Raw genomic sequence first — 12,365 nt, 5'->3', positions numbered from 1 at the left:
CTGCTATAAAATAATGTTTTTTACTTACTTTAAATACAGCAAGTGAGAAAATATTCATGATGCTTATATTTTGTGCCACTTACAGTAAAAAAAAAAAAATACTGAAAATGTTATTAAAGAGGCCAGCTTTCCATGCTGAGTTTCAGTGTGGTGACTGTTTAAGATTCCATGCTTAAAAGTTGATGCAGGATACATTTTGAAATAACTGCCTTTTGTGATGCACTGTTTTGAATATTTTAATTCTAAAGTTCTATTTATTATTTTTATACAGGAAGAAAACATTATAAGCCAGTATCATAGATGTTTCAACACATTTCAAAAATAGAAATTTCTAAAACTAATGTAAAATATGTTGTGCCTGTCTTGAATTAAATTTTATAACTATATTTATTAACCTGTTCTCAAAGTCTTTTATTTAATTTATTTAATGCAGGTATGTGTGCATATTGACATACATATATCAAAATACTTCTCTTATATTTAACTTTTATATATATAATTAAGCCACAATTAATATGCTTTATTGATTTAAAATCTTGTAAATCTCATATACATTCATGTTTTACCTGGAAATATTAAACTTCATATACATCTTTGTGCTACATGTTCACGTCTTATTTTAACATGATATACTTCTATATTTAGCTATATTATACAAACTCTTATACAAACTCTTCATGACATACAAATTGGTCTGAAATATTACCATTCCCATTTCATGTGTTACATTTTCTACCATTTGAAAATATGGTAATATACTAGTTCAAATGTGGTAATATACTAGTTCCCAAAACCATATGTGACCCCATATAATATTTTGGTACAAGAGTGGGGAAGAGTTTGGAATACTGGGGAGTGGTTTGGGGTTTAGGGGAGGAAAGATATTATATTAGCCCTCGCTTCAGAGTATCTTGGGATCACATATGATGCTTGTAAGGATGAGAGGTTGTTTAGCAGAGTAAGGACCACAGACTTTGGAGAAAAGTAGACAAAAATTTGAATTCTGGCTCCACCACTTGCTAAATATATGGTTTCAGACTTTTCAATTAACATCCTAAGCCTAAATATCTTTTTCTGAAAGATGTTATGTTAATGAAAACTAACTTCTGAGGTGATTGTGATAATTAAATAAAAAACATAAACAAGGTCTCATCCCAGAACCTGTATAAACTAAGATTTACTGGACAGTAGATTTAGATGTAATGTTTATGACTAGTAAGAGGAAATAACGGTGAAACGTGAAATATCATTTACTCTGTGTAAGGCACTTTATATGCAAGATTTAATCTTATCCTCCCGATAATCCTCTAATGTAGGCATTATAATTCTCAATTTTAATTTATTAAATTAAATTGAATTTATGAGCTATTGAGGCATATAAATATGAAAGTCTCTTTTCCAAATTTAAATATCCAACAAACAGAATCAGCATTCAAATAAAAACTTGTTTCTTTTTCGTAGCAGTTGTGTTGAACCAGATAAAAAGGATCTGAAAAAATACTGTCAAAGGTAGGAACCCCTATTTCCTCCATACTTCCTCCCAGAGTGCCCCACTTCCTTTAGTCTACTTTATGTGTGCCTGTATTGGTCAGGTTTCTGTCACTGGTATGAAATACCTGAGAAAGTCAACTGAATATGGGGAAAGATTTATCTGGGTTCCCAGTGTCCGCCGAAGTTTCAGCCCATGGTTGTTTGGTCCCATGCTTTGGGTCTGTGGTGAGGCAGTACATCATGGTGGAGGAATCCGGCAGAAGAGACCCAGTCCTCTCATGGCAGCTGAGAAGCAGAGAGAGAGAGAGAGAGAGGGTACCTTTAAGTGTATGCTCTAGTGACCTAACTCCTTTCACTAGCACCCACCACTTCCCAAAGGTTCTACCACTTCCCACTAATTCCACAGGCTTGTAACCAAGCCTTTAGCATATGGGCCTTTGGGGACATTCAGGATCCAAACAATAGAGTTGGGAATGTAGCTCAGTGTCAGAGCACTTGTCCAGCATGCACAAGGCTCTGAGTGCCATCCCAAGTACCACCCCTGACCCCACAAAAATAATTAAAAAATGGCCAAAGATTCAAACAATGACAGAGCTTGTGTCAAATAAACTCTTCTTTATCTTTCAACTGGTTAATTTTATGTTATATATTTTACATAGCTGTTCATTTTCTGTATTTTTCACTTCTTTCATGTAGTTCCTTTGGGGCTGTGGTTATATCATTCTCCTTTGACAGACACAACCTGCCCTCATATTGAGAAGTCTGCCTATTAAATGCAGGATGATAAGAAAGATGGTTTTTTGTCATGGCAGATGAATGCATTTTCATGTGCCATATGCTTATTGACATAAGTTGTGAAAAAAATTGTTTATATTGATCCCTTGTTTAGCTGCTACTAAACTAGTAGACATGAACTTATTTATTCCAAAGTGACTAAGTAGGGCTGATTTATTTTCTTTACTGGAAAAATTTATGTTGATTTTTGGATTTATAAACACTCAACTTTTATTTACCATGTTTATGTTTCACTGACATTTTATTTATCTAATTTGTTGGGTTTGACTTTTTCTCTATTGGATATAGTGTAAGCCGAAGAAAGGTAGAAACTTTACATATATCTCAAGGTCACTTGGTAGGGTTAAGTGTTTGATTAATATTTGTGATTCAGTTCACAATTTATCTAGCCAATGTTTCCTCCATGATTGTATTTTTATTGTTAGAAGTTTTCTTCTTTTACATATGTATTAAAATGCCTCTCGATATCTTTATTAGACTTGTTTTCATACTTGTCATAGTATCTTTGTTGCTATAGCAACCATGTTCCCTATTATGATTATGTAAATATTAGAAGACAATTGCATAAAATTTATTTTTGTTTGCTTTCTCTCAAATATTTATTCATTCCATTTAACTATTTCCAGGATTGCAATCTAGTTTTAGGTTTATATCGCCCAACACCCAAGAGAATTCCAAGTCTACTTTCTGTAGCTCAAAAACATGGTTTATTATCCCATAACTTAAAACATCTTTATTAAGAGGATTTTATAGGGATCTGATTGCTTCAGGTAGCTCCAAATTGATCTCCATAAGAAGGTTGACATATTTCTTGTGCTTATTGCTTAAATTATTTAATATATATATATATGGACTAACAAAATCCCTCTAGTTTTTACATTGGTTATGTTAACTATTGTGCAACTTGAGAAGAGTTGTCTATCTCCTTTCAAGTCTTATTATGAAAACCAAGTAAAAACCATTAATGTCCCCCTTAAAATTATATCATTTTTGCAACTCTACTAAAATATGTTGCTATAGAGAAATATAAGAAATACTATTCCCACTATTCCAGGCAGAACATATTTTGATTGCATTCCTGATTTTGAATTTGAACCCATACTTTAATGCCACATAATGAGCTACAGAACCAAAACTCTGGAGCTAAATTGCCTTGTTTGAATATAAGTACTATTGCTTACTCGCCATGAAAACTTGGGCAAGATTCTTAATCTTGCAATAACTCAATTCCCTTATCTGTAAAATGGAAGAATATTAGCATTGATTTCAAAGGGGTGTTATTAAATGCATTAAAAACATGTAAAGGACTTGGATGAATTCTTGGCACTTCGTAAGTATCAAATAAATGTAGTTATTATTTAAATAGTTGTAAAATTTTATGACTTCACCAGTTTGAACCATGTGGTGACTTTGTTAGACACCTTAGAATATACCATCCATACTCTTTACATGGCTCAGATGGTGCTACATTACATTTCCCTCACCTATCTCTCCATTCATCTTATGCTACTCTCCCGTAGGCTATTTTAAGCAGTAACTCTCGTTGTCTTTAAATTTCTATAACATGTTAGAATAGCTCCCATCTGAGTCCTCCTATCAGCCAATTTGCTCACCTGAAAGGTTCCTCACACAAATGGCTCTTTTCCATCTCTAGGCCTCTTTGGGAAAGATTTCTCCATCTACACTACATAATTATCCCTTCCCACACACACTCTTCGGTTTTCTAACTTAGAAGTTTGCCTCTTTCCTTCCAAGTCCTTACTGTAATATGTTCCTTCTCTCTCTCTCTCTCTCTCTCTCTCTCTCTCTCTCTCTCTCTCTCTCTCTCTCATCTATTTATTTATTTAGCTTTATTCTTACTGTGACTTCTCAATGGAAAAGAAGTTTCTCAAGGACAGGGAAACTTTTATATTGTGCACTATTTTTTTTCAGTGTCTAGCATAAAAAAATGGTTTCAGTAACTATTTGATCACCATAGATAAGAAGAACTTAAATTGAGTAGATAAAATGAGACGAATGATATGCATTTTAAGCTTAGAATAAGTAAAATCTTTGAAGTAATGAGAAATGATGATTATATCAAGAACAGTGGGGCTACTCTCTTCAGGTGGCCATTATATATTTATAAATATATACTGGTGCATTCTGAATATCTAACATTTTATTTCTCACTCTTTGAGATCCTTTTGGAGCTAAACTGCCTTGTTTGAATCTAAGTACTATTGCTTACTAGCCATGAAATCTTGGGCAAGATTCTTCATCCTGCAGTAACTCAGTTTCAATACTTCAAAAAATAGGAAAAACTATAAAAACTTGTTTGGGACCTAGAATGAAAGTATATAATTAAGAGTTGGACTGTGAGAAATTACCTCTTTAAGAGGAGATAAGATTTCCCAGTTAAGAACTAATTAAAGAAATTCAGTCATGGCTCATGAACGCAGCTGGCAACATACTGGTGGTTCTGTAACTGTAAGTTGCATCCTATACTGAGAGCCCTGGAGAGCAAGTTCCTGTGTACCTCAGGAAAGTGGTTCACATCTGTTGTCCTTATTTTTCAGAGAAAAAGCCATACTGTATATTTACTCAGTAGGAACAAAATATTTAAAAGTATATGGTTAAATTTTTTTTTATTAGGAGCTGTTGCCATGGTAAAATGCATGATTTTACTTAAACAACAAAAAGCTCTGAAATGGTTACTCTTAACATCCCATTTTACAAATGAGACACTGGGCCTTAGATCACTACTAAGCTACTAAATTATAGAGCTGCTGTTGAGACCCAGATTGACTTGAGTCTGGAACCAGAGGTTGTAGCTTCTCTTCCTTTGATGTGTGCAGCATTGTTGCCTGAATCAAAGTAGACAAAAATACAATTTAAATTCTTTCCTGGTAGGAAACAAAGTAAGCAGGTATGTATAGAAACTACAATACTTAAGGTCAAGGGATGTTTCTGTGCATAAGGCCTTTCCTGTTCTTATGCCACTTAGTGTTTCTTAATATGACCAATGCTGACCTTTCTTCCCAGTTTCATTGTGAGTTAAAATGATATATTCAAATAGAAAAGAATAAACTTGAAATTTACCACTGCATACCAGTTTGAAGAATTGAAATTTGTCATTAAATCTTTGACATTATAAGGAAAGCAAACTTTATTATTTAAATAATTGAATTTTTCTCACAACAAATTAGGAGACTGACAATAAAATATCAACCAAGGGACATTATTTAGTGTAATGTTTATACAAATCAGGTGAATGGTTGAAATTTGGCATTTCTCAATAGTCCTATAATAGGTCATTCTTCTGTTACACAATTTTTTTCATGTGTTATTTAAAATAACTTCAATACTCCCAATCCAGCTACTTCATTAAAACGTCTGTCTTGATAAACAGATACAGAGTGATGATAAACCTCTCTAATAAAAAGCCTTCTTTAATAACCACCCAGTCTAAAGGCTATAGCTCATCACTCCATTCTTCCCAACCTGTCTTATCACACAATGTTAGAAATGGCTTATTCCTAACTCTCTACTTTATGCAAGTAGAAACTCTAACCAGTAAATTGCTTTTTTGACTCTATTAATTTCACCTCTAAGGAGACCTTTTCACCAGTCACGATGAACAGAATTAGGGGGTAAGAAGTAGGCACTCTACATTGCTATTCTCAACTAGCTTTTCCACTTATTAGGTGTAGCTTAAACATGTTATTTAATCTCATGATAGACTGTCAACCACTGCCTGTCAAGGTACAACTATGCTGTCTTCCCTGTGGTTGTAGTACGTTTCCCTGCCTTGTCTTCGAGAATAATCCAAAGATTTTCTTTGCTAATAACATGATAGTTCAAGCAGAAGCTCTAAGTATCAAGGAGTCATCTGATTCTCCCTCCCTCTTTGTATTTTTTTTCCTCTGCCAGGAGAATGACATATCCAAAATAGGTTTAGTCTATATTTAAAAGAGGTACGTGGAGTAGAGGTTCAGTGGCTTCTGTGAACAAGAAATATTTTGTTGTTTGTAATGGAAAGTCATCTAAATCCACGGGATTTTTTGTTATTGTAGCAAAGCTAAAGAATAGAAATTTTATTTCTAATATGCTGAGACAGCAAAAAACCCACCTTTTAGATTTTGTGAAGATTAATGTATCAGATTAATAGATTCCACGTATCAGGTGAACCAGTGCTTAGCAATTTCCTAAGAAATGATGTCGACAAAAGTTAATGTGGTTATTAGAACAAGCCTGTTCTCTTTATAATTAAATACCAAGGATTTTTAGGAAAGTGGTAGTGACGTCACTTCAATGAAGGTGAGGAGCTGGACAAGAAGGGAACAAACTTTTGACATATGTATTATATTCATGTCCAGATTACTACATTGATTAAATCATTTCATTTACTACATACTATTGTAAATATCAGCAAATAATAAAATCAAGTCTCTGAAAGTTAAGCAAGTTTCCCTAAGTCTTATGGCAAAATAAGAGGTAGATCCAAAGTGTGAACTTGATTCCTAAACCCATGGTATACTTATTGTACAAAACTGTCTGGATAACATCTTATACATGGTAAATTTTGTTCAACACTGGCCCCTAAAGATAGTCAAACAGGTTCACTAACACAACTTCAAGAACTGTCTTATACCTGATTTTTTATAACAATGCTTTAGCTTTTAGCTCATCTAGGTTCTTATGAAATACAATGGAAATGGATTTCTCATGTGAGCAGTGCTTGTGATAAGTCTGATACCAATGAACTCAATTATCCTTTTCAAAAACAGGCTGTAGGTCTTGAGAATAATGACTCATGTATACATATATTCATGTTGAGTTTTTGGACTATTACCTACAGTGAAACTTTTCCTCTCATAATCCAGTTTCTCTTTTTATTAGAAAATATAGCATGAGTGAACAAAGAAGATGCCTGTCCCACTCTATCAAAAAAAAAAAAACAGACAAAAAACCCAAAAAACCCCAAACTGTCCCACTCTTGGTAATATGAAATTCCAGATCTGAAAGTATTCCTGAAGATTTTTAAGGCACCCCTTTGCTCTATTTCAGGAGTGAAGTGCTATCCTTCGTAGAGAATAAGGTGTGACTTCGCTGTGGGCATCTAGTTCTCCTATGTGAAATAGTGAGTCCCTTTTCCAGCTGAGATTATCTTTGGTTTCTGGTAAAAATTGACTCTTCTGCTCTGGTCTTGCTTTGCTTTATCCAAGGTGATTCCTTTTCTTTTCTCTTTATCTCATTCCCCTTGTCATTAATTGAAGAATAATAATGAAGAAAAGACCTGATGATTAACTTCTACTTGGCTATGACCAAAATATCTGACAAAGATCAACTTGGAGGAGGAAAAGCTTATTTTGAGTTCATGGCTTCAGATCTTCAGTCCATGGTTGATCAACTCCATCACGCTGGGCCTGTGATGAGTCAGAGCATCATGGAAGAAGCCCCAGAAGGTGGAAGAATGCTGCTTACATCATGGTGTCTGCTAAACACAGAGGGGTATTGGCCTCTTGGGAGACGAACCTCTCAAGGGCACAGCTCCCCAGACACCTACCTCCTTTATACCCTGCCCGCCTATAGTTACTGCTCAGTCCATTCAAACTAGGGTGGACTGATTAGGTTCCGTCTCTCACAATCCAATCATTTCACTTCCAGGATTCCTGCTTTAACACCAATTTTCTGGGGAGATACCTCCTATCCAAACATAACAACGTCTCAGATCTGTAAAGGCATTTTGTTTCCCAAAGATCTGTATTTTCCTTTTAACAACATTCTAAAACAAATTTGCTTTCAGACTGAAGTTCCTGATCACATTGATGGTGAGTGAGGAAATATTGTGTGTGCAGACACACACATGTGCCTATGTAAGTGCAGACATGTGAAGATGAAATTTGCGGAACAAGTATTCCACTGCTTTTGAAAGAATGACTTCAGGAAAAACTCCGCTATATTTAAAAAATTTGATTTCATGGTCTAACATTTTAAGATTTATGGAGGTGTTTCTCCAGAAAAAAAATAAATGTTTAAAAAGAGAAGATACTGATTTTTTAAAATTTTGGGGAGAATTATTATTTATAGACATTAGATAATATACAGGAATGCTTGCAGCCCCTACAATATGCTACATTTTTTTCAAGTTATGTGGCAAATAAGCATCTAGCCACCCTCCCCAAAGTGGGGAGAGTAGCAAGATACATACCTTCTTTGCAAATAGTGATGTTTTAATTGCCTGCTTTTGTATATCATGTCAGATATGTACTCTACATAGCCGTCTTTTATTTTTTTCTGTCAGATTGAATGAGAAAGTTTTCTAACTTTCCCCTCATCTACACACTATTTTTAGATCCAAAACTATGAATTCTGACTTTAAACCAAACGTATAAATCAAAGACTCACTTGTAGCTGTTCTAGTTGAAGCAGAGAATAGAAGATTTAGTGGAAATCTTCACCCTATGTCAGAGTCTGAGAATATTTTAACATATTCATAACATGACTCATCATTCCACCCTTCCTGCCTGGTATAAACATCTCTCACTTGATTAATGACATTACCCTTGTCCCCATTCTCTAAGCTAAAATCCTCAGGGCCATTCCTATTGCCTCATCTCCCTTTTTTGACAGAGTCCATCAGTCACCTAGCCTTATTTCAATTTCCTGAAATGATTCTTCTCCATACCAAATACAGCTATTGTGGTTTAGGCTCTGCACTAGTTAGGGTACTAGGTAAACTTTGGTAAACAAGATGCCAAATGTAAGGAGAACTGGGGGTCCCGAGCTTGGGAATCTCTTCTGAGGTCAACCAAAGACAAAGTGTCCTTGTCTATTGTTCTGTTTTTACTATCTATTTTATCAGACCTGGCTCATCCATAACATCTAATTTGCAACCTGCAGTGGCGCAAATGTGGAAGGAATGGGTATTGTAGATCACTTCTGTTTACCTATTTGGCCAGAATTTGGTTCAAATTTGGCCTCCAACTGAATACATTAAGATAGTATGTGCAGTCTCTAGATGGGAGGTACATGCCACAGGCTTCACTCTTTCTATGTTGTTGTATTGAGCACTATTCTTTGTCAAGCCTATGCAAGTTGTCTAGGGCTCAAGGGTGGATATAATCAGGTTTTGTCTCTTGTGACACATTCCAGTGCAGAAAGACTGGTGAAGCACAAATATAGCATCTAAATTTGGAAGCAATTGTTTAGAATAGGACTTTTCACTTATTTTTAAAGGGACTAAAGAAACCATGACATCCTGCAACTCAAGTGTGTAGAGCTATCATGAATAGTAGAATCAAAAGTAGAGCAAACAATGGGAACAAAACAGCGTTGAAATCAATTGTGAAAATATAAAGATGTCCTACATATACAAAATTATGCTTTTGACACATGAATTTTGAGAATTTCTTGAGCATATGGATTTCATGCCTGGAATTTGCAGGACATAGTGCAAAGAGGGAAATGTCCCTCTCACCTGAATGAAGTACAGTCAATGATCCATAGATCTAGTAAACATCCCAAGTGTTGCCAAGCTCAGGACTCCCTCAGGGGAAGGCTGATTGAGAAAATGACATGTTTATTCATTTGCTATTCTTATGTGTCACTACAGACTGTAGGAGGTGAGATGTATTTCAGTGTAAACATTGTTATTGAATACAGTAATCCTGCCTAAAGGGAGGGGAAGTATTTTCTGAGAAGGTAGGCTTGGAGCTATAATATGAATGCTTTGGTTTGACTTCCTACATAAAATAAATACACAAATAAAGGGACTTAGTAGGACAAAATGAAGAAAGTAAGTGCCTTGAAAAAAAGGTTCTTTGGGCTGGGGATGTGACTCAAGCGGTAGTGCGCTCGCCTGGCATGCATGCAGCCCGGGTTCGATCCTCAGCACCACATACAAACAAAGATGTTGTGTCTGCCGAAAACTAAAAAATAAATATTAAAAAAAAATTCTCTCTCTCTCTCTCTCTAAAAAAAAAAGAAAAAAGGTTCTTAGCTTTATCAGCTTAATACTGGCTTCTGTTTTCTAACACTAAATCTCAACATTGGGGTCAAAGCAGTATTTCAAATGGCAACACACCTGCACCTTATGTCTTTCCACCTGAATTCCATTTCACCCTGCCTGAACTCTATGTCCTTCTGTTATTTCAGGGCTTACATGGAAATTAGATCATCTATATAGAAATTAAATGGTGGTAAAAAAGAAAAGAAAAATATTAAAATGTGTCCTATCTTTAATCTATAGGAGTAATAAAAAGAAAAGGATTTGTTAATTGGCAAATTAAATTTTCTCTGTGTTAGACTCTCAAAATGTCATATTTTTTTTCTTTTTCAACAAGTTACACATAATTGCTATCAGTTAAGTACTCCAAAATACACCCCCTTTTTATGGATACTTAAGAAGTAAAGGTCACATGCAGAAGAGTTTCATCAGATGCATTGACCAAAACTAAAAGACACTCATTGAAAACAGAAAATGAAAAACAAAAGTTTTTACCCAAAGACTACATTACATCCATTTAAAAAATATATAAACTCATCCCTGGTTTATTCTCCTAAAATGTAATTACAAATTGACTATAGCATACATAGGTATCTTTTAATTCCATTCATTATTTCTTCTCCAGGAAAATTGACATCAATACCAAGTATTTCATCCACACTGAAAAAATACTGCATCATGTCTCTGTCTCCTCTGTCTCAGCAAAGTGCATGCAGAAAAATGCATGCATTTTCCTTGTCACACATTTTGAAGGAAGAACTACACCAACCCCACCCCACCCCCGCCAAAAAAAAAACATACTTATGTTCATATAACTTTGACTTTGGAATAGTCTTAGGATCTAAATGTTTACCAAGAAAATTCCAAAGGCTCCTAGAATATCCAGGATTTCAGAGTTTGGAAATTTGTGAATAATCAGCTCATCTAATCTGAACTGCCAAATTTCAGCTCTTTGGATGGGGTTTGCAGAGGAGCTACTTTTCACTAAACTCCATATCCTACTACTCTTCCTATTGTTCCAATTTTCATCTGAAAGATTTGCAAAGTAATTTAGAAGGGTAAAAACTCAGCAAATCTTAATGTGCATTTTAAAAATTCAACCACTTATATTTTATTAAATTTTTACTGTAAACATAATTTTAATGTCATTAATTTTCCAGGAATTTTTTATTAAGCAGCTAGTTACTGTACTATGTATTAGAAGTTCAGTACTAAGCATAAATGACACCGCCTACTGTCCTAGGAGATAGCACAAAAGATGGACTGTTGAGAGAATTTTCTAGACTATGACTTTAAAATGGCCCTCCCCTCCAAAGAGAGAGAGAGAGAGAGAGAGAGAGAGAGAGAGAGAGAGAGAGAGAGAGAGATAAGTCAAAGCAAAGTTTTATGAATTATTTTCACAATTTCATCACACCATGAGCACAATTCTTATAAAAAGAAATTCAAGGAAATGAGGCCAGAGATAGATGATAAAGGCTTAGTGATCTCTACAAATTAGAGACAGTTTGCTATAAAAGAATTTTGGCTGTAGCGTAGGTTTCTAACTGGCATTAGTGTAAGGGTGGGAATGATAGTGGGAAAAAGCACCAACTTTCATGCAGATCTTTAACTATTAGTAGCAATAGAAGAAGAAGAAGTGGAACAGTTGAACAATATTCACACAATCCAGATAGTATAACAAATGAAAATAAATTCATCTATTAGTCTCAAGTGGAACCAATTATTTTTAAATCTGGTTTAAAATATGGGCAATAGACATTTCTTTAAAGAAGACATATAAATTACCAATAGTTATATGAAAACATGTTCAACATTACTAATCATCAAGGGTCACAAAGCAAAAACAAATGAGATATCTCCTCACTTCAGTTAGAATGGCTATAATAAAAAAGACAAGAGCAAGGGTGTGGAGAAGAGGCAACATTTGCACACTGTTGGTGGGAATGTAAATTAGAGCAGCCATTATGGAAAACAGTGTGGAGGATCCTCAGAAAAATATTAATAATAGAACCACCATATGATCCAGTTATCCTACTACTAGGTACATATCCAAAGTAAATGAAATTAGTATGTCAAACATAAATCTGCA

Source organism: Ictidomys tridecemlineatus, chromosome 9 (assembly GCF_052094955.1).
Source record: "Ictidomys tridecemlineatus isolate mIctTri1 chromosome 9, mIctTri1.hap1, whole genome shotgun sequence".
Classification (NCBI taxonomy): domain Eukaryota; kingdom Metazoa; phylum Chordata; class Mammalia; order Rodentia; family Sciuridae; genus Ictidomys; species Ictidomys tridecemlineatus.
Note: the sequence above shows the minus strand (reverse complement) of the source record.